The sequence below is a fragment of the Rhinolophus sinicus genome, chromosome 5, assembly GCF_057876585.1.
Source record: "Rhinolophus sinicus isolate RSI-liver-muscle chromosome 5, RSI-T2T, whole genome shotgun sequence".
Taxonomy (NCBI): domain Eukaryota; kingdom Metazoa; phylum Chordata; class Mammalia; order Chiroptera; family Rhinolophidae; genus Rhinolophus; species Rhinolophus sinicus.
In genome coordinates this window covers 6,640,560-6,661,520 of record NC_142505.1, presented here as the reverse complement: position 1 = coordinate 6,661,520, position 20,961 = coordinate 6,640,560, and the positions used below count along the sequence as shown (strand labels likewise).

The 20,961-nt window shown below is 48.2% G+C and overlaps 1 protein-coding gene across 20 annotated transcripts in view; it reads left to right on the top strand.

Moving 5' to 3' along the window:
• Nucleotides 1-503: 503 nt before the first annotated feature.
• DAG1 (dystroglycan 1) overlaps nt 504-20,961 on the top strand; it is a 55,168-nt gene continuing 34,710 nt past the window's right edge. For 2 of the 20 annotated variants that reach the window (XM_088798137.1, XM_088798138.1), the window contains exons 1-5: nt 520-842; nt 8,483-8,617; nt 10,808-10,976; nt 12,128-12,198; nt 17,017-17,143. The gene's annotated coding sequence lies outside the window, so the exon portion shown is untranslated. Of the gene's footprint in view, nt 984-8,482; nt 8,618-10,807; nt 10,977-12,127; nt 12,199-17,016; nt 17,144-20,961 lie in introns of all 20 variants that reach the window. The other 18 variants (XM_074312324.2, XM_088798142.1, XM_074312329.2 and 15 more) reach the window with 18 other exon arrangements.

Here is a 20,961-nt window from a genome sequence, read left to right as displayed (position 1 = left end):
TCAAGCCTGAGGCACTTCCCAGAGGCCCAAGCCTGCTGGTGGCTAAGCCCTCAGAGAGGTACCGGCTTCCCGCCTTTCCTGCCCCCGCCTCAGTTTCCCCATTCGTGTAAGGGCTGGGCAACAGGCCCATCATCCTTGGTAATTTGGAGGACGCTTCCTGATTGTTTGCATGGCTTAGAAATACCGCTTGATTTGCGTTGGAGGGCAATAAGGAGGGCCGAACTAAGTCCATGGGTGGCCAGTTGTAGTCCGGCAGTTCTCGAGCCTAACCACCCCGCGTTAGTTGGACAAGTCTAAGAGGCCCAAAGGCCTGGGTTGGGCGGGGCGCCCCTCCCCCACTCCCCAGTCCAGGGCGCTCCGGGCAACCCGGCCGGGCCGGGGCGTGGCCCGGGGACGGACCTGGCTGGCAGAGGGGCGGGGCTCCAGTATGGGGCGTGTCTTTTCGGGCGGGGGCGTGGCGGGCCAATGAGCAGAGCGGAGCGGACGGGGGCGGGGACTGTGCGCGGGTGCGGCGCGCTGCGGGGCGGCCGACGCAGGCAGAAGCGGGCGTCGCGCGGACTGCCGGTCGGCGCCGCGCGGAGCTGGCCGCGGGATTGGCTGCGGTACTCGCGTGTCAGGCGGTTGCTAGGCTCCGGCCGCGCGCCCCGCCCTCGCGCTCGTCGCCCTCTCACTGCCCGGTACGTGCTCGCGCGGAGGCTGCGGTGCGGCGCTCGCGGTCCTCGGGCTCCGCGGCGGTAGCGTCGGCGGCAGCTTTGCGCTGAGTCCCCAGGGAGTGGCGGTGGCGGCAGCGTCTTGCGGCCAGGAGGAGCGAGCACCTGCCGCGGCCCGCCCGCCGGCGCTCGGTGAGTGCGCCGTCCGCCCCCTGCCGCCGAGCCTGGCAGCCCAGGCCCCCACCCCCGTCGCCCGCCCGAGCTTCCCGAGGAACACCTGCTGCTGCTCGCTGTTTGGCCGGGGCGGGGACATGGTCGTGGACGTCCTTGCGGGTGAGGCGGCAGCGCGGCTGGGGCAAAGCCGCCTCTCTGCTCTCGGCCCTTCAGGGGAAGGCTCGGGGCGTTAGGTGGCCGGGCCCAGGCTGCACGCCGCGGCGATGGGCCAGGCCTCAGCTCGGCCCGCGCTCCCCGGAATGCAGGGCCTGCGCGTCGGCCATGGGCGTATGCGGCCTGTGGGCCGCCTCCCGGGCTTCCAAAGAGGGTCTCGTGGCCCAGTTGGGCGGAAGCCGGAGGAATGGGTAGTCGAGCCCCCGCAGGAGGCGGAAGGGCGCTGCAGCCGCTGAGTCCTGAGCTGCTCAGAGCCTTGGGGTCATCCCCCCCAACACAGATACACCTGAACTTCTTTGGAAGCTCACTACCTTTTCACTTGGTGTTTGGAAAACCAGATCCCCCTACTCCCCTCCCCCCGAGTATATTTGGAAAACGTCTCCAGAGCAAATTATCGCTCAGCTAAAAATTCTGCCATAAATCCCAAGTTAATTTTATAAAACTCAACTACTAATTAAAAATGCATATTTTAATCTCTGTGACTTGAGAAGCTCTTAGATTTGTAAACTGACTTTAGAATTAGTTTTAATAGTGACCATGAAGTTTTGCCTTAGTGGGAGCAACAGTCTGGGACACCACGTTTATAGCCTAGAATTTTAACTTAAGAGCCCAGCCTGCTGTTTCCCTAAATAAGTGAGTAGAAGTGATTCCTGGCATGGAACCCAGACTATGCAGGGAGGCTAGTGTTTATAGGACATAAGTTCAGATAATGAGTTGGATGTGCTACCAGGTGTTTTTGGAGTCTGGTGTAGATGGGATATTGTAACTTTATGAAGTTGTTCTATGCTTAGTGTTCAGAGACATGATACTCTTGGAATGTCCCTGTTTTAAAAAAGAATTCAACCTTGGAGGCATAAAGATTTGTAGTTTGAAAATGGGAACCTTGAATTGAACTTTGTTTTCTTTGGAGCCAAGGAGCAAGAGCCCATGACCTGCATCCTTAAAGGAGGCTGAGGAGCCATTTCTTGGAGAAATCAGATTTGAGGAGTTGGATGCATAGTGTGGGCCTGTTCAAAGCCTTTGGGATACTGTATGAAAGTTGGAGTAAGCACTACTATATAGGCAGCAAACACGAGGTTGGAACGGGAAAGCTTGTGTTGATATGAGCCTCTGTTGAAAGAGGCAGAGGGCAATTCTTCACCGTTCTAAAAATTCAATTTGGCAAAATACATTCATTCATTTAACAAATACTTGACGTCACTACTTGCCAAATTCTGTGGTAGGTCCTGAGGACCCGTGTAAAAGGCTGATTCTCCCCTTAAGGAACTAGGTTTTGGAGCCAGTGGGGGTTAGGGAACCTAAGATTGAAGGGGTCTGGCCACTAAGTGTGCTCACATAGTGATGTGGAAGCCTGCAGAGAGGGAATTCCTGAGCTGAGGCTTGCAGGGCCAGCAGGAATTAATTAGCTGGGGGACAGCAAGGTCGGACATAGGGAACCACATGTACAAGAGCGCCTAAAATAGCACCTGTGAGTCCTCCAGCTTGACAGTTGGGAGCCCTGGGCCTTTCTTTTGCTTAGGAGTTCAAACTTCATATTCAGGGTACAGGAGCCTGGGAAGACTTTCAATGAGTAGAGTGGCCTGGTCCAGATCTGTGTTCAGAAAGATCTTGCTAGCGGCCACATCGCTAGTGGCAGGGAGGAGACCCGTGGGGGTGAGGACCTCTGGCTGTGAGGTCAGCCAGTAAAGGAGAGATGAGGGAGGCAGAGCCAGCTGAGAAGAGGCTGCAAAGGTTGAGCAGAGGGGATACCAAGCTGTGAGGGGAGGAGCCTGCATTCAGGAATGTGTGGGTCCGAAGACTAAGCGTGACCAAGAATTTTAACTACCTCTAATGCGAGTTTGCTGGTGTCTGTTAAACATTGCGAATGGTAGGGTTTGGAGGGACCCTGGGGCCACTTAGACTGAGATTGTTTTTTGGGAAAGGAGAGGCTTGGCATTTGATTGTTAAAAACCTTCTCTGTCACTTGAACTGGTGGCATTGCATGTCCTGTTGGGCAGTGCGGGTATACTGACCTGTGAGGAGATGTGTCCGTCCTCGTGGAGGCAGATGAGAGCGTGTTCAGTTCTTTACCTCACAGCTGTTCCAGCCTTTCCTGTTGTCTAGGTGAGTGATGCGACGGAGCGACGTCAGCCACATTTGGGGGCCTCTTGTGTTTCTGCTCCACGTGCCCCCTTGCTAATGCTCATGAAAATCCTTTCCACTGGCTGAGAAAACTTGAGTCATAGATGAAGGAATGTTCTCAAGGTCGCACAACTGTCCTGTGGCAGAATTAGGATTTGAACTCAGGGTGAACATTTGGCTATACCCATGTGTGTCTGTTGCATCAGACATCATGGTGGCCTCGGTTAAGTGCTTCTGTGGCGAAGACCAAGCCCAGGTATCTGGTGGTGGGCAGAATGCCAGGATATGGGAGAGGTGATGAGGCCCCCACATGGAACTCCAGAAACATGCTGTGAGGGGCCATTTTCAGAAATGAGGGCTGTGAGAGCCGTCCTGGTGCCCGTGCTGGTTGTTCTGGGTTCCATGTGGTAGGGAGCCACGGAGCTTGGGTCTTAGGCTGGGGTGGCAGACTTTATGGGCACTACTTTTGAGCTGGACCTTCAAGAAGGGTTAGTAGTTTGCTTGGTGAAGGGGTGGTGGCAGGAAGTTCACAACTCTGTGGAAGGAAAGAGGAGCAGAGGCAAGGGGTGGGAAGGGGAGACGAGCACCTTTTTTGTATGTTCTGGAAGGTTGGAATCAGAATGCCACATGGAGGAGTTTGGAATTATGTAGGAAGGAATGGGGAATCCTAAAGGTTTCAGAGCACAGCTGTAGTAGGATCAGCTCTTGGTTTTAAGAAGTGAGCCCCCCGTGTGAGCATGGGGTCTGGACTGGAGGCAGGTTGGTTACTGCTGTGGTCCAGTGGGGAGAGAGTGGACCTGAATAAGGACAGTGGTTAGCAGGAGAGCAGAGAGAGAGAAAGAAGGTTCCAAATGAGACAATTCAGCCAATGGTAGGGACCTGAATGGTGCTTGTACCCTCAGGGCTCTGCCATTGAGTAGAAGGGGCTGGAGGTGACACTGAAAAGCTGAGGGTGTAAGACCGCATCAGCCCAGTGCTGCTGACGACTCGAGAGACTCAATAAAGAGGGGTCCCTGGATCGAAGGAAGTACGGAAGGCTTGAGTCTTTGTGGCAAGCAGGCAAGATGAAGGGCTGTCCTTGGATGAGCAGAAAAGAGTGAAGGAGGGAAAGAGCAGGCCACGTCCGAGGACCAAGGAGTGGATAGGCTGGAGCCAAAGGAAGTGTCTTTTGGGGAATAGTAGGGCGGAAAGTTGACCTGAAGGCTGACTGGCTCAAAGAGTTGATGTGTGCAGGGCAAACTAGGGGTGGTCCATGATGGTGTGAAGTCAGAGCCCCTTTACCTGTGCTTGCCTTTTTGAGTTGGGTTTATTTTGCTCATAGCCTTCTTGATAAGAGGCTCACAACTAGCCTCGCAGAATGGCAAATTGGGATAGACCCATTTGTGGATGGGTGAGAATAAGAGTGAGACCTTGTGATTTTTTTCTAGCCTGTGTAGGAAGTCAGCTATGAGAACTTTGTTCAATATCCAGGTTCCTGGGTGTGCTGTTTAGATTTGAGCCACTGAAGAGTGTGCCTGCTTAGAGGCTTCCAGAGAAGTAAGAAATGCTGGTGAACGTCTGAGGGGTCCCAGATGGGCACTAAAGAGAGACGGTGTTGAACCTCAAGGGATCTCATAGTGAGAATAGATTCAAGTAATGTGTTCAGTGTGTCGTGTGTGTTGGTCAAGGATTTCTCCCTCCTTTTCTAGGTCAAGTTTTTGTTTTCCTCCATGTTGAAAAGTGTTTTCTATGCTCCTTTGCCAGTGTTACTGTGCTCTTTATTCCTAAGCCCCCGTCTTCCTCTGCGTTTCCTGTGTTGACACTCCTAGCCTGAAGGTGATGGCGGTTTTGAATATACAAGTGATTAATCTGGTCACTTCCCAATAGGTCTTTGTGTGTCCGTGACTTTGGGTATTAATTTAAAGCAGTCTTCCTAACGTCGCATAACCTGCTTTGCCTTTTGACCATTCTTCTTCTCTCTGATCATTAATCAGTAATACTGCTCAGATAGCAATTTCTATAAATAGGATTTTAGAGTAGTTTACAAAATTACACCAGCCATAGGGCTTAATTTAGCCTTAATGAATAGGGTTTCCTATTTTCCTATTTCTTAGGTTTGATAGCTAAGCATTTTCTTAGCCTTGCTCTGGGTCCGGGGAGGAAAGATGGATGGGATGCAGTGGTACAATATCGTAACTGAGGGTTTTCTGTGTTGGTGGAACTGTTCTGTGTTCTCTGTTGGAGTGAGATAAATCTGAATGAAACTTGAGCAGTATGTTGACTTTAATTATGTTTTAAAAGCATGGGAAATACATTGAAAATAAAAAATCACTTTTATGACTGAATGTCTTTCTCCTACATATGTTGGGGTGCATTTAATAGTGTTGAGGTTTTATTTTTAAAACCTTCTTGAGCTCATTGTTTTTTAAAATACCGCTGTCTAAATTTTAGACATTGGAATTAATTTTATATCTTTGAAACTTGATAATTTTTGGTCCTGGATTGACTATAGAAAACATTTCATTTTCTTTGTCACCCTTTGACAAAGAAGGGTGACTAATTGGTAGTGTGGGCAGGAGACTGAGTGGCATTCCCACTTCGTTTGGAATCGGTTATTGTGGTGAAATTCTATTTCGGTTGTGGGCATTCACCAATATTGGTTCCTTCTTTTCCTGCAGGGCCTCTGCTCTCCAGGAAGATAAGGCTCATAAAGCAGCATAGCACTAGAAGGTGAGGTAAGGTACTTGAAAAGAGAGGTTTCTGCGAAAGAAAGATGATGGATAAACACATACTTGGCAAAATGATTAACCAGAGTTTAAAAACACCATAGTGGGGAAAAAGTTGATCAAATGATACATATGTTTAAAATAAGAAATGTAGAAGATAAAAGTATTAGAAAGAAGAGGAAAAATTCCTTGTCCCTCCCAATTTTATTTTTTCTTTAAATAGGAAATGCCAACATGTGGTACAAATTGAAAAAGTTCAAAAGGATGATACAAGGGAAAGAAATCTTTATTCTACCCACCCCCTCAGTCCCTGGTCCTCCGTCTCAGGAGCAGCCATTATTCTCTGATTCTTGGGTGTCCTCCAGAGATGGTCCCTGGGCAGCTCTTTTACCAAGTTTGGGTTAGAGTATAGGTTTAATTTTTATCCTGCTTTTCCCCTCCCAGCATTAGAGGGTGAACATTGTCCCATAAATAGAACATTTTTCATGGTTAACCTGTCCCCAGTTCTTAGATGGTTGTTTCTTACTTTGATTATAATTTGTGCATAAAGTATTTTTAGAATCTTTTTCTTACTACCATAATATTAAATATAAAGCCTTTGAAAAAGTGAGAGGTGACTTAGTTTTGCAGGAGCACGCCTATAACGTCAAGTAAGACAGGTTTGTATTGATTTTTGTTTCTTAGCACTGGGTATGTTTTCCCCAGTCCCTTTCCTGTGACTTGCATGGGTGTATGTTTTTTTATAGCTGTGTAGAAGCCCCGACTTGATGTTCCCTGCCATTGGAGGTATGTGTAGATACAGATTCATTCTTCCCAAGCATTCACAGTCCTTAGATACCCTAAGTATAGGCCAGTGTGCCAGTTGAGGGGAGCTTAAGGACGAGGATGAGTGAAGCACTTGGAAGGATATGTCATATTCAAGGAAACACTGGCCAGTGCCCAGCTTGGTCCCCTGTTTTGGCATTTGCTGTTCATGTCTATGGACGTTGCGTTTCTGTATATGGAGTACGGGAATCTACAAACAAGCACCTCTTACAGGGTTCTTTCTAATGGTTGGTATATAATATATACTGGAACAGGTTAGTGGAATTGGAAGATGCCCGTTTTTGCAAACGTTGTGGTCATCTCTGTTCTACCTCTCGCTGTGCTGGGAGTGTTTCTCCCCGGGCATTCCAGGTGTTGCTATGGGATTACTTAATAAACTTCCCAAGGCTGTCTGTGGCAGAAGTGAAACCAGTTCCGCCTTAGTTGTCATAAACGCCTCTCTTAATTAGCTCACTTGTTCTCCAGGGCTGGGCTGATTCTCTAGCCAGTTTTTGTCAAGAAAAATGATACAGTCAATAATGGAATTCCAAATAGCATTTCCTTTTTATTTGGCTATTAATCAGAACCTGGGACACCATCCATTTTCTGGGCTCTTGTTTTACTATGGAATGCTTCCATAAAACGTGCATCTCTCATCACTGTAAATGTCTGTGTATACGCCTGCGTGGAGGGTAGTTCTCTCTGCATTGGATCTGCCCTGACCTCAGGGAGCCTTGCTTACTGGGTCTTCAGTAGTGGAGATCTGCCGCACGAGTAGCCCTGGAGCAGGCTGGATTCTGGGTCTAGTGGAAAACGAGGACGTGTCGAGAACTTTGCTTTACCTGTTTGTTAAGCAGGCCTCAGTAAGTGTCTTATATTTTTAGACTTTTGAGCAGTGTTGGGAGGATTGAATCGCCTGAGTAGAGAAATTTGGTAGGAGGAGACTAGAAGAGAAGCTCTTTAATAAAGATCTAAAAATAGAATTTATGAAAGTCACAAATAGATAACAAGTAGGGTTCCTGTCTCGCTTTCTCTTCTGGATTTGTGCTACCAGCTGTTGCTTCTGCTTACCTGGAAAAGATGACACTTTTGTCAGACGAGTTAGCAGTTAGACTTCAAACACTGTTTGCCAGTCTGAAGATGTGCTTTTCCCAGTTTTAAACGTAGTTTAAAAAGTGACTGGATTCCTTGGCACCAGGAAGAAATCCTTAGCAGGAGAAATTGATTGTTCTGCTTGCAGTGCCAGCCTTAAGCTGATAGGGCCTGAGGGGTCCCCTGTCCCCTCAAAGCCCTGAGGTTTTTTCCCCTTCTGGTTGGGCCTTGCTGACCAGGGAGGGGACTCCTGTGCAGGCCATTTAATCCACCTGATTTAATCAGATGGCATCTTAGGTCTCCATTCTGTTCTTTTTAGGAGGGGTCCCTTTTTTGATTTGTGCAGCTGGAAAGGAAAATGGCTTCTTCAGCTTTCTTCCTATGCAGGCCTCTGGTTCTCCGGGTTGCCTGTGCCCTTTTCCTCCATGTGAGGGGGTGAAGGAATGTCCTGGCCTCCCCTCTCTCCTCCTGCCATGAGCTTCCAGGGAGAATGGGGCCCATTGTGGGCTGTGCCCACAGGCACAGTCCTCCGCTCAGTGTCAGGCCTGCCGTGGCCTCTCCGTCCGGTCCGCTGTGGTTACTGCATGTGCAAGCAGTCAATTCCTCACATGCCGCCCTGCTATTCAGGAGTGTCCTGAGGGGTGGCTCATGCTTTGTTTGCCCCTGAGTCTGCCCTCTGATTGTGTCACGTTTTGATAAACATTCTTGTGGACCCCTTTGCAGGCCTGAGCTCACTCTTGCTGCAGATCTGAGGCCATATTTGGAGAGGCAGGCCTGCTGCTCCCAAGGGTGGCTGAGTGCCTGGTCACAGGAAGCTGGGCACGCCCTGCAAGCCTTTCTTATGTCCTGAATCCACCGGTAAGCGTAGGATTAGTCTATTTGTGAATAAACTGACTTTAAATTCTTGTTTTTAAATTTGTTTGGCTTTCAATTATATCTTGTTTCTTTTTTTAATTTTTTATTGGGGAATATTGGGGAACAGTGTGTTTCTCCAGGGCCCATCAGCTCCAAGTCGTTGTCCTTCAATCTAGTTGTGGAGGGCGCAGCTCAGCTCCAAATCCAGTCGCCGTTTTCAATCTCAGTTGCAGGGGGTGCAACCCACCATCCCATGCGGGAATTGAACCGGCAACCTTGTTGAGAGGTTGTGCTCTAACCAATTGAGCCATCTGGCCCCCCCCTCAATTATATCTTAATAATGCTAGGGAAAAAGACTTATTTTGGCCTTAATCAACTGTACAATTCATTGAAGATATGAAATGCCAGCCTATGATTCTCCAGGTAGGGGAAGCCAGAGGGACTCAGCTTTTGCTTTTCTTCCTTTTTTTTTGTATTAGTTTCAGGTGTACAAAACAATGTAATATACATTTACACGCCTCACAAAGTGGTAACCCCCTCCCCTAATCTGTTGCCCCTCTGACATCATATATATCTATTACAATTCCCTTGACTCTGTTCCCTATGCTGTACTCCACATCCCGTGACTATGTAGGTATTAAATTATAGTTGACGTACAATATTATTCAGCTTCAGCTTTAGGTGTACACTGCAGTCGTCAGGCACCCACACCATCCATGAAGTGGTCTCCCTAGTTAGACATGTGCCCATCGGACACTACAAAATCTTTACAACATTATTATTTTTTAAAAATGAATGACCAGTTTTTGATCTTCTTGTCATTTGAATTATTATTATTTGGGGTAGTTGAGCACCCATTTCTTTTTTTTAAATGATATATGAAACTAGCATATATATATTTTTTAATTGGGGAATATTGGGGAACAGTGTGTTTCTCCAGAGCCCATCAGCTCCAAGTCATTGTCCTTCAATCTAGTTGTGGAGGGCGCAGCTCAGCTCCAAGTTCAGTCGCCGTTTTCAATCTTAGTTGCAGGGGGTGCTGCCCACCATCCCATGTGGGAATTGAACCGGCAACCCTGTTGTTCAGAGCTCGTGCTCTAACTAACTGAGCCATCCGGCCGCCCCATCTTTACTATATTATTGATTATATTTCCCAAACTGTCTTTCATATCCCCGTGGCAATATTGTAGTTACCAATTTGTGCTTTCTTATTCCCTCCCCTTCTCCCTCACCCCCCCCATCTAGCAACCATCAGTTTTTCCTCTATATCTCTGAGACAATTTCTGTTTACTTTGCTTATTTATTTGGTTCTTTAGATTCCACATAAAAGTGCGATCATGTGGTATTTGTCTTTTCTCTGACTGACTTATTTCACTTAGCATAATGTTCTCTAGGTCCATCCATATTGTTGCAAATTGTAAGATTGCATTCTTCTTTATAGCCATGTAACACTTCATTGTACGAATGTACCACAGTTTCTTAATCCTGTTGTCTACCGATGGGCATTTCAGTTGTTTCCAAGCCTTGGCTATTGTGAATAGCGCTGCAGGGACTCAGCTTTTTTAAAAGAAGGTGTGTTCTGGTTAGGGGTGCTCTTCCCTGATAATCAAACTGCCTTCCCAGACAGGAGGTTCTTCTGACCCTAAGCCCGTGTGTCCCTGGGAAAAACCTATGAGGTACTTACAGCTTTGGTGAGTGGATAGATAGAGGCCACCAGCTGCTTTTTCGGAGGTGTTGGATTCAGACAGGGAGCCAGGTGTGATCAGCTGTTGTGCGTTAGCAGGTTCTGTGAAGAGGAGGTGAGTGAGCTGATGGTGGTGGGCGGATGGAGAAGCCGTGGCCAGGCGCTCCTGGAGCCGGCGAAAGGCTTTTCTACGTGAGGTTTCTGATTGCATGGCTGGCTGCTGCGAAATTTGCTCCTCTCAAACCCAGATAGGTAGACTTGGGAATGGTCCTGGAATTGTTCTAGATCTAATGAGTAAAAAAATCCACTCTCTCCATGATGTTTCAGTATGTACGATTTCTTTGTCTTCTGTGGAAGTGTCTTGTGAAAAGAGCAGCTGGCTCTGGCACTGCCCTGGATGGTTGCCTTCCTCTAACCTTTTTTTTCTCTCTCTTTTATTACAGGAAAAAAATACTGACTGTTTTATACTTCTGACTGAGCAGAGTGATGTGCTTCTTTCTCTGTTTTAGGATTGGGAGTGGCGTTTTGTTTTTATCAAATAAAGGAATAAAACATAGTGCCATGCTGAGCGCACACCGCAAAAGCCAGCATTTGTTATATTGGTACTAAATTTTCTAAAGGAGAACTCTTCTTTTCAGACAGTGCCTGGCCATATTTTGGATCACGACTTCACAGGAGGTAAGGTCTGTCCACTGAGGACCCTTGCTTTTTGGTAAGGCAGGCAAGATTTTAGGCATAAGTGTGATGAGGTTGGACAAGGAAAACACTGAGTGCCCTCAGCAGTAGAAATCTGGGCCTGAGGAAGGAACCTACCAGAGGTACTGAGTCCCTGGGAACCCTAGCATCCTAATGTGGCATTAAGTAAAGCCTTTGATCGCTCTGCCTTAGTAAAATTGGGACAGAATATCCTCCCCATAGGCTGCTGAGGAGGAAATAAAGGCTCTCTAGTAACGTGCCCTGCATAGCCTTTATATAATTGTCTTTTTTTTTTTTTTAAACATTTTATTGGGGAAGGGGAAGAGGACTTTATTGGGGAACAGTGTGTACTTCCAGGCCTTTTTTCCAAGTCAAGTTGTTGTCCTTTCAGTCTTAGTTGTGTTGGGCGTAGCTCAGCTCCAGTTGCTGTTGCTAGTTGCAGGGGGGCAGCCCACCATCCCTTGCAGGAGTTGAACCGGCAACCTTGTGGTTGAGAGGACACACTCCAACCAACTGAGCCATCCGGGAGCTCAGCGGCAGCTCAGCTCAAGGTGCCGTGTTCAATCTTAGTTGCAGGGGGCAGAGCCCACCATCCCTTGCGGGACTCGAGGAGTTGAACCGGCAACCTTGTGGTTGAGAGCCCACTGGCCCATGTGGGAATCGAACCGGCAGCCTTCGGAGTTAGGCGCATGGAGCTCTAACCGCCTGAGCCACCGGGCCGGCCCAGCCTTTATATAATTGTTACTCGTTATTACACCTGTCCTTTTTCTGGTGTAAACTTAATAAAGGCTGGACACGTTTCTTTTGTTGAGTGATGGGTTCAGGGGTGGTTTTTTAATTTATTTTATGATTACATATGTAATAGATTATTTTATATGTACCAAGTATTTTATTAAAAAAACAAATGTAGCCATTGGTGGCTCCCAGAAAGCTGCTCTATCTAGGGTGACTGCTCGTTCACCTGTGGAGCTTTGAGTGCTCTGGTGTTTTCTTGGATTGGGTGGTGCTTGGAGGCACTGGCCTCTGTCATGTTGAATAAAGGATAAAATAGTTTGAGGACGAAGTTCTCAGTTAACTAGACAACTTGCGTAGATTTCTAAGGAGTTTCTTTGGCGATTCTTTGATGTGCCCAGGTTTGCTTCCTTGAACCTCACCAGTGGAGTAGAAGGAGCAGAGACCCCGGCAGGGTTGCCATGTGACTTGAGTGAGTGGAATTGCTTCAGTTTCTTTTTTTGTAAGATGTTTATTTCTGTTTGAGTTATTAAAAGCAATGAATGCCTAGTGTGAAAAGCCCTTAGTTTTCACAGGGCTACACATATAGTTATTTTCCCCCTGTGTGACTGTATGACTTCCTGACTAACTTACAATGTAAAACTTTGACTCTTCAGCCAGCAGATGCGTTTTAGGAGGCCTGGAGCGAGTGAGTGCTCCTGGTTGAACATTGGGCTGCGGCAGATTCTGTTCCTGGAACATGTGATTCCTCTGAGCTGTAGGGTTGGAACTCTTTAGAACAGGAATTTTAAGATTTCTTGTTGTTGTTTGGTGCATAGGATTAACTTCATATGGAATGTCTGAACCTCTGTAAAGTGAGCGTCCTCCCTGGAAACCTGACGTGTGGGGCTTCCAGCTCCTTACGGGCCGTATTGATCACAGAGCTACGGGGCTGTGAGGGGCGTGGTGCCCACATTCTGAGCAGAGAATCATTGTGCTAAAGACAAGTTGGGTTCCAGTCTCCAGGTGATAAAGGCACTGTACTTTTCGATCCTGTGTTGCGGGGACCTGCCTCTGGGCTCCCAGTGGAGAAGTTCCTAGTGATTTCCAGAGAGTGAAGGCATGTGGTCTCTGACCTTTGTGTTAGAGGCAAGTGAGGGTAGAGCTGTTGGCTGTTATCGGAAAATGACGTGTTACCACCAGAGAGGAGCTTAAAATAAAGCTCTGAATGCTCACGCTAAGTCCTCTGATAGGGTGGAGGGGAAGCAGGGCCCCCAGGCTGCTCCCGGCCGTGTGGTCCTGGGTGGTGCTGAACTGAGCAGGCGGTGGACAGAAGGGGATGCTCAGTGGAACGGAAGCCACCCCCGTGTGGAAGCTAGTCCATGTCTGTTGCGGGCACTAAGACTCCTTGTCCCTGTGGGGAGACGATTGACCTTGGCAGTCTTCTTTCAGATTTGGAGCTGGGGTGGAGAACGCAGGGCGCACAGCGGCGCACGGGGATGTGCGTGTTCCTTAGCTCGCCTGCTCGTGTAGGTTGTCTTACGCACAGACACGTTACGCTCAGAAGACGGAGAGATAATGGGGGACTGGATTAAGATTATTTGCATTTTGTAGATACATTTTAAAGTGTGTCAGATCGTTTTCTAAGGCTTTTTTTTTCCTTCAAGGAGGGCGCAGCTCACTGGCCCACGCGGGTTGAACCGGCAACCTTGGTGTTATCAGCACCACGCTCTATAACCACTGAGCTCACAGGCCACCCCGTTTTTCTAAGTCTTTACATGGATTAGCTCACCTAATGAATCTATGTTTATAATTGGAAAAAGTTAAAGAAAAAAGGAATTTGATCTAGGAAGTGTTCAAGATTAAATAGTGACTATTAAGCAGTTTTCCAAGACAGGCTAGCCTATGGACTATGGAGGGTACGGCCAGCTGACACCCAGTGGGCAGCCCTTGTTTTGTTTTTTAATCAATTTTATTGGGGAATATTGGGGAACAGTGTGTTTCTCCAGGCCCATCAGCTCCAAGTCGTTGTCCTTCAATCTAGTTGTGGAGGGCGCAGCTCAACTCCAAGTCCAGTCACCGTTTTCAATCTTAGTTTCAGGGGGCGCAGCCCACCATCCCATGTGGGAATTGAACCGACAACCCTGTTGTTCAGAGCTCGTGCTCTAACCAGCTGAGCCACCGGCCGCCCCTGGGCAGGCCTTGTTGGCACTGAGTGTCAGTTATTGGTTCATTCATTCAGCAGGTGGTTTTTGAGTCTCTGTCATGTTCTGGGCACTGTGCTAAGTAAGCCCCAGGGATGGATCTGGTGATGGATGAGAGACAGGTATGGGCCCTACTCTTCCCCTGACCAGGCAAAAGAGGGAGGAGAAGTGAAGGTTAATTTCCTTCAGTTGGAATTTTTCAGAAGAAAGTGTGGTTTGGAGAGGCTGAGGGTCCCGCCCCTGGCATTGACCACAGGCAGTCAGTGTGCCTCTGATTCATGGAAAGAGGCGGTGTGGGGGGGCGTATCTCTGGGGGGGGGGGCGATGTGAGGGATTGGGGGAGGACCTGGGGAGCTGGCAGGCAGTTCTAGATTATTTTCAAAGCCAAGCTGAGATTTGGGTGCACACAATGTCTGTTACCTATCGAGCCATTTCCTGATGCTGGGCCTTAGATGATTCTGGTGGGGCCTGAAAGGGGGCAGTTCCAGAGACTAGTCAGAGTGAACCACAGGAGGCCTCTTAATTTGGTGACAAGGGTGTGCAGGGGTGGGGGGTGGACTTTGGAGGATAATTGCAGGAAGAGGGATTAGAGAAGGTGAACCTTAGGGAGGGGAGAGGTGGGGAGGGAGAAGATAACTCACAGTAAGTGGAGGAACTTTGCCGTGTTTGCTCTGTTAATCCCCAAGTCAGTTGGAGGAGATAGGAAGCAAGGGGTTACTTTCTGGGGACAGCCAGGGGTGGGGATCAGAGGCCACAGTGGGGCCGAGTCAGCGAGCGGTAGGGATGGGTGGTGGGTAGAGACTTTGGCCAACCCTGAGATGATGGTGGTGTGGGGGCACAGATAGAGCCAGCTCCCAAACAGAAACGGAGGCAGTGAGGCTGGACTAGCTCTGAGAGAGTAATGGTGGGACCTGAGAGGCAGTGCTGGTGTGCTTCTCCAGGGGAGCAGGTCAGAGCCCGTCAGGGGGTGGGAGTCAGGGAATCTGCCGCGGAGAGAGGAATGACTGGAGGGAGACACGTTAGGATTTGGGGGCACCCCGTTAAACTACACGTGTACTGTATCCCTGGGCACCAGTTGAGAGATGGATAAAGAAGTCATGCAGGTGGCCACAGTATCAGCTTAATAACCAATTGAGCTGTTGGAGGGCATAGGACCTGGGGAGGCGGCCATTGGGGGTTCCTAATGCTGAACCCCAGCATTAAGGAGAGGTACCTACCGTCTGTGTTCACCATTCCTGGCTGGGTTCTCTTCCTGCTGCGCTGCTTCGCAAAGTCTCCAAGCTCATTCAGGAGCGATTTTATGTTTACTTCATCTTATTTTTAAAAATGTATTTTAAACTTTTAAAAAACTTTACTAGTATAAAATAACACAAAATGAGAGAAAAGAAGACCCCATCCCCAAAAAAGTATAGCTTAGTGAATTATAAGGTCCAGAAATAGAGCTTTGCTGATCCCAGAAAATGCCTTTCCATGGGCCCCATCCCTGCCACAGCCCCCTCTGTCTTTCCTTCCAAAGGTAACCCCTATACAGTAAGGATCCATTTCCTTATGTTTCTTTATGATTTTACCTCTGAAATGTATAGTGTCATTTTGTCTACTTTAAAAACTTGGTATATCTTGTAAGTCTCTTTAATCTACAATTGCCCCCTCTATCCCGCTTCCTTACGGGTTATCTGCTGAAGAACCTGGCCTGTGACATGGGGAGTCTCCCAGTCGGGTGTAGCGTTGTGTCTCAGGGTGCAGTTCAGCTGTTCTCCCTCCTTCCTGTGAATCATTAGCTGGATCCGGAGGCTTGGTTGGCTGGCGGGGCTGAGTGGTTTGGGTCTTTCCTCCCGAGGGCTGCTTTCCCCCGTTCCACACTTGACTCATAGCAGGTCCCCAGAGCACCACGTCTGTGGGAGGACGGTGGGGCCTGGGAGAGGCCAGGCCCACCTCAGGCTCTCGCTCTGCAGGCCTGGTCAGACCAGCCTCCCCAGCCTCCCAGCGAGGAGGAGCCCATGTCTGCTCTGGCCCAGTGCACTGGGGTGGGCTCACACTGCGGTCCCCCTCTCAGGCGCTTCCTTCTTCCTTCACACTGCCCTTTCTCCTAAGTCGCAGCTCCCCTGTCTTTTCACTATCTGTCCTCATTTTGTCCCCTCCCTTCAACTTTCCTCTCTTCCTTTCCCCCTTTGTTTATAGGATATTCTGATAGGGAAAAGGCTGTTCGAGGCCTAGGAGAGCTTCTCATCCTGTTTGATGGCTCTCCACCTGGGGGACTGGAAGCCTCAGTTTATCCATCTATAAAATGAAGGTGTTGGTTCTGATGACTTAGATGGTTGCCTCAGACTCTGTCCTATGAGTATTGTGTTTTACAAATTTTCTGTGTTTCAAAGCTATTGTAGAGAGTTTTCCTGCTTTTCCATTTAGGGCACAGCCACAGCAGCAGGGAAATGGAGAAACGGGTAGAGGGCTCAGCCCGAATCTAGTCTTTTCCCATATCTGCACCATTAGGCTGGATGGGCTGGGTGAACAGTGGAAGGTTCTGTGGGCTGTGGTCGTGGCCTCACCTGCTCGTCTCCAGTTCTGGGACAGAGACTTGCCTTACAGAATAGAGAGATGTGTCAGCTGCCAGTGCTGCTGCCATGCTGGCAGGTGGCTGAAAATGTGGGCCTGTGGAGGGCGACAGTATGGCTTCAACGTGAGAGTAGGCTCAGGCTCCGGGCCAGGAACTTGTCAGCTGGTCACGGCTGTCTTGTGTGCAAGCCCCTCCCCGGTTTACCCCAGAATTAGATGGGCAGCAGGCCTATGTCTGGTGTGAGGGTGATTCTGTGATCCCCTCAGACAGAGCCACTGCCTGATGGGCTGTTGCTGCGGGTGAAGGGCTGTGCTCACGGCTGGCCTGTACCTTGGTATATACCCAGCCTCTTGCCCTTCAGGTGGGCCTTGCCCCGGAGAAGAGCGCTCACGTGACGTACCGGGATTTATCGGGCCTTTCCATGGTGCTGGGACACTTAACATGCACTTGTGGGGTTTTTGTTTGCTGTGCTATTATTTCACACATTTAAACTTTCATTTATTTTATACTTAAATAATTTTTAATTAATCTTTTGTTTTTGTTTTTGTTGAAGGAGGGCACAGCTCACAGTGGCCCATGCGGGGATCGAACCAGCAACCTTGGTGCTACCAGCACCGCGCTCTAACCAACCGAGCTAACCGGCCACCCTACTGAAAAGTTTTGAAGCCAACTAAATTCAGGTTTTTGCATCCTGTGTGTTCACTAAGGTTGCTTAGGCCCAAAGAGGTAGACTAGGTTTTGTTTTTTTTGGTTTTGAATCCAAGTTTTGTGAGGGCTGTCCTTTAAGGAGAGAATGTAAGGAATTCCAGAGTCAGGAGTCAGGGAGGCGTGGGTGTACTGGAGGGAGGGTGGCGAGGCCACTGGGGACGCCTCAGGAGCTGCCCGCACGAGTCGGTGTCAGGTGGCCAGCAGCAGGCATGGCGGTGAGGGAGCCCTGAATCTCCTGTATGAGAGATCTATACCATTTCACTGAAAAACTGAGTTTCTCGGGATTTGGTGAGGTCAAGGCCACAACCATGGCTAGTTGCTTAGGAGGTAAAGTAGGAGTTAAAGCCATGTTTTCTGAGGTTGGCTGCCCTGGCGTTCTTTGGTATTTGTGATCAGCTAGCTTTCACCTTAGGTGTGGGCAGGTAGCAGGCAGGTGAGCAGGCAGGCCCTGATCAAAATTGTCCCAGGCCAGAGCTGAGTTTTCTCATTCTTCAGGCTTTGAAAATCGACTCATTCACTGAACCTCCTGGTAACTAGCAGTGTTTGCTGGGTTTTTTTTGTGTATTTTTTTTTTACATCACTATTTCTTCAAAAATTGAAGCATAATTTACATGTATCAAAATGCATAAATCTTAACTGTACAGCTCGACACATTTTTTCACTTATGTATGCATTTACTCTGTGTGCCTCTCACTGAATATTAGATCTCTGACATCTGGGTGGTTCTGTACAGTGGTTTTTCTTTTGTTGTTGTATAGTATTTCATATATAACTATACCACAGTTTATTGTTTTTCCTGTTGGTGGACATTTGGGTTGTTCCAGTTTTTGACCATCATGAATAATATTGATATGAACGTTCTTATCCATATTTTCTGGGTAATACCTAAGAGTGAATTGCTGGATCTATTTGGTGTTTTAATTACGGGGAATTCTGTTTATATGCCTCTTATTGTATTTCATTTTTGAACTTTATGTTATAGAGAATTTCAAGTACACTTAAAGACAGAATAGTACATGAATCCCATGTACCTATTACCAGCCCTGACACCTGTCAACCTGTGACCACTCTTGCCCCATTCACACTCCCAACCACTGTCCCACCCACATTATTTTGCAGCCTATCTCAGACCTATCGTTTCATTCATCGATAGTTGAGTGTATGTCTCTAGAAGATGAGGTGACCACAACATCTGCTGAGGGGCTTCAAGCTCAGCTTCATGCTGGTGTTTTCTCTGGGGGTTTGTATCATGGCCTCCTGGGGGTGTGTGGCTCCCACTTCCTGTTACTCATCTTGGCGTTGCCTAGGTCACCTGATTTTTTTCAGGCAGCCTTTGAACCAGGAACCAGCATGGTATAGAGTTGGGAGGGTCATCTTAGGACTTTGGAATGTCAGTTGCTGTTGAGGTCACCACTTTCTGTTGGGTTAATTGCTCGTGTGTACAAGTTAGGCTGATCTGAGAGAAAGGTCAGCATGGATCGGTCCGTACTTCTGTGCTTAGGCACGTGACTGCCTGTCCCAGATGGTGGCACTGGCCTGGGATAGATGGTTCTTTCCCTAGTGCCCTCAGAGTCCGGAGGGTGCACTGCACCTCCAGGACAGCTGGGTCTAGCATGCCTCCCGCCCCTGCCCCTCAGTCGAAGGACAATAGGCATCAGACGTAGATTTAGAAATGTTATTTAGGAAAGGTTCAAGTTTCTAAGAACAAGGAAACCACAGTGTAAAGAGTAGACTTGGGAGCCCCCAGATACCCTCTGGCTTCCCTCTCCTGCCCTCCCTGTGCTCAGCCCTTACATCTGATTTCCCCCTGCCCTGAGCCCGGAGTTGTTCTTGAGTGGGCCCAGAGGGCAGGTCCAGGCAAGCAACAATAGGAGCAGAGAGCCCCACACATACCTTATTATGTGCAATAATTAGCCCATAAATTCTCCATAGCAATTTTCCTCTGAGGTAGTCAAGTTTGACTAGAAAAACAGCACCATGTTTTGATTCCTGAATCGCCCGGATGCTCCCCCGCCTTTATTCTTATGCTGCCTGACTATGACGTGCCATTGCTCCCAGTGTGAATTGATGACACTGCTGCCCAGCAGACCATTAATCAAGCAGTACGAGAGGGGCAAAATGCTGTCTCCTGCTGTTTCAACCTGTCTCGCCTTCCTTCCTCTTCCATCTCATGTCATAATGAAGGAGTTTGATAGTAACTCAATTTAGGGAAAGTCATTCATATCTTTAGGTGGGGAAGGTAAGGACCAGCCAGCTGATGGCATCGTTGTGAAGCTTACTGTATGGCTTCTGAATGGTGACCGGGAATCTGCTACTAGGAACCCCTGGCTTCAGGGGGTTCTGCATTTGGCTCTGGGACCTCTGCACTTGGGGATGGTCTGGTTGGGGGTTTTTCCTCCAGCAGGGAAGGTTCCTGGGAAGGGAAGATGAAACTATTTTTAATCTTAAGCAAACATAGCCAATGTAGTAATTTCAGGCCCCAGTGTTTGACATTTTCTTCCATTATAACCCAAGTCACTTTTGAAGACAAATGAAGTCCTTTTTTGTATATTTTGTGTTTGTAGTGTTTCTGGAGGCAAATGCCTTTAAAAGGTCCTCATTTCCCCTTATGAACTTAGGCTTGGGGGCCTGGCAAGCAGTGTCTTTTGAGTCATGCAATCTGGGGGTTTGTTGCTAGTGGACACGTGCTAGGGTGTGAGGTAAGTGGGAAGTTGGGGTGACAGGCTCTCACAGTTTATAGTCATCTGCCTCACAACTGTCAATGAATAGCCCTGCTTTGCCAGGGAAGAACCGAGGCGCTGAGAGGGGAGGCGGACCATGCCCTGTTCTCCCTTTTCTTACCACTGATTTTCTTGCCATGTTTTTATAAGTTTTAAATTTTGAGATAACTTCAAACTTACGGAACAATTCCAAGAATAGTAAAAGGGACTCCTAAATATTTTCACCTTGAGTCACCATTTGTTAAAAACATTTTGCCTTGTTTGTTTTGTCATCCTCTCTTTTCTATCCTTTTTTCCTGAACCATCTATGAGTAATTGGCAAGCATTATGCCCCTTTATTCCTAAGTACTTGTGCACTTTCAAAGAATGAGGCCATTCTCTTATGTAACCATAGTACATCTCTCAGGAGAAGATTGGACATTGGTATAATACCTGATCCACAGCGCACGTTCGGTTTCCTTAGTCGTCCCAGTAGCGTCTTCGATGGCCCCGTGTGAGTAGGCACGAGAGACTGGTTTGCCCTGATGATCAGTGCTGGGTCAGGAGGTTTCCTCTACTGCCTGGCGTTTTTCTCTCCTGTAAAGTTGCTGTTTTTCCCTTTGCAATTAAGTAATTTATGGGGGGGCCTCTTTGAGGCTATGTAAATACCCTTTTCATCCTCAAACTTTGACCGTCTACTTGCAGCATCCAGTGCTGCTTCTAAGACCATCATTCCTTCTGTGTTCGTTGTCATCTTACTCTAAGAAAAGCTTTTTCATCCCCCATATATCTATTCATCGGCTTATTTGTAGTAGTTCTTAGTGGTAACTTGTTCAATGTGATATATTCCATTCTTGTCATGATTCATTTTGATGCTCAGATTGTCCCATGTGTGGCCAGTGCACGCCCCTTCAGGCTGGTTTCTGTGTTCTTTTGATACGTCCTCAAAATTGTTTGAGCACTCCTGACTTTTCGGTGCAACAAGATAGTCTAGGCAACGTGCCCCAGCCTGGCTTCAGTCCTTTTTACAAGAAGCCTTGGTTCCTTTTAGTTGAAGTGGCACTTAGAAACCACGATATGGGTGAATGGCA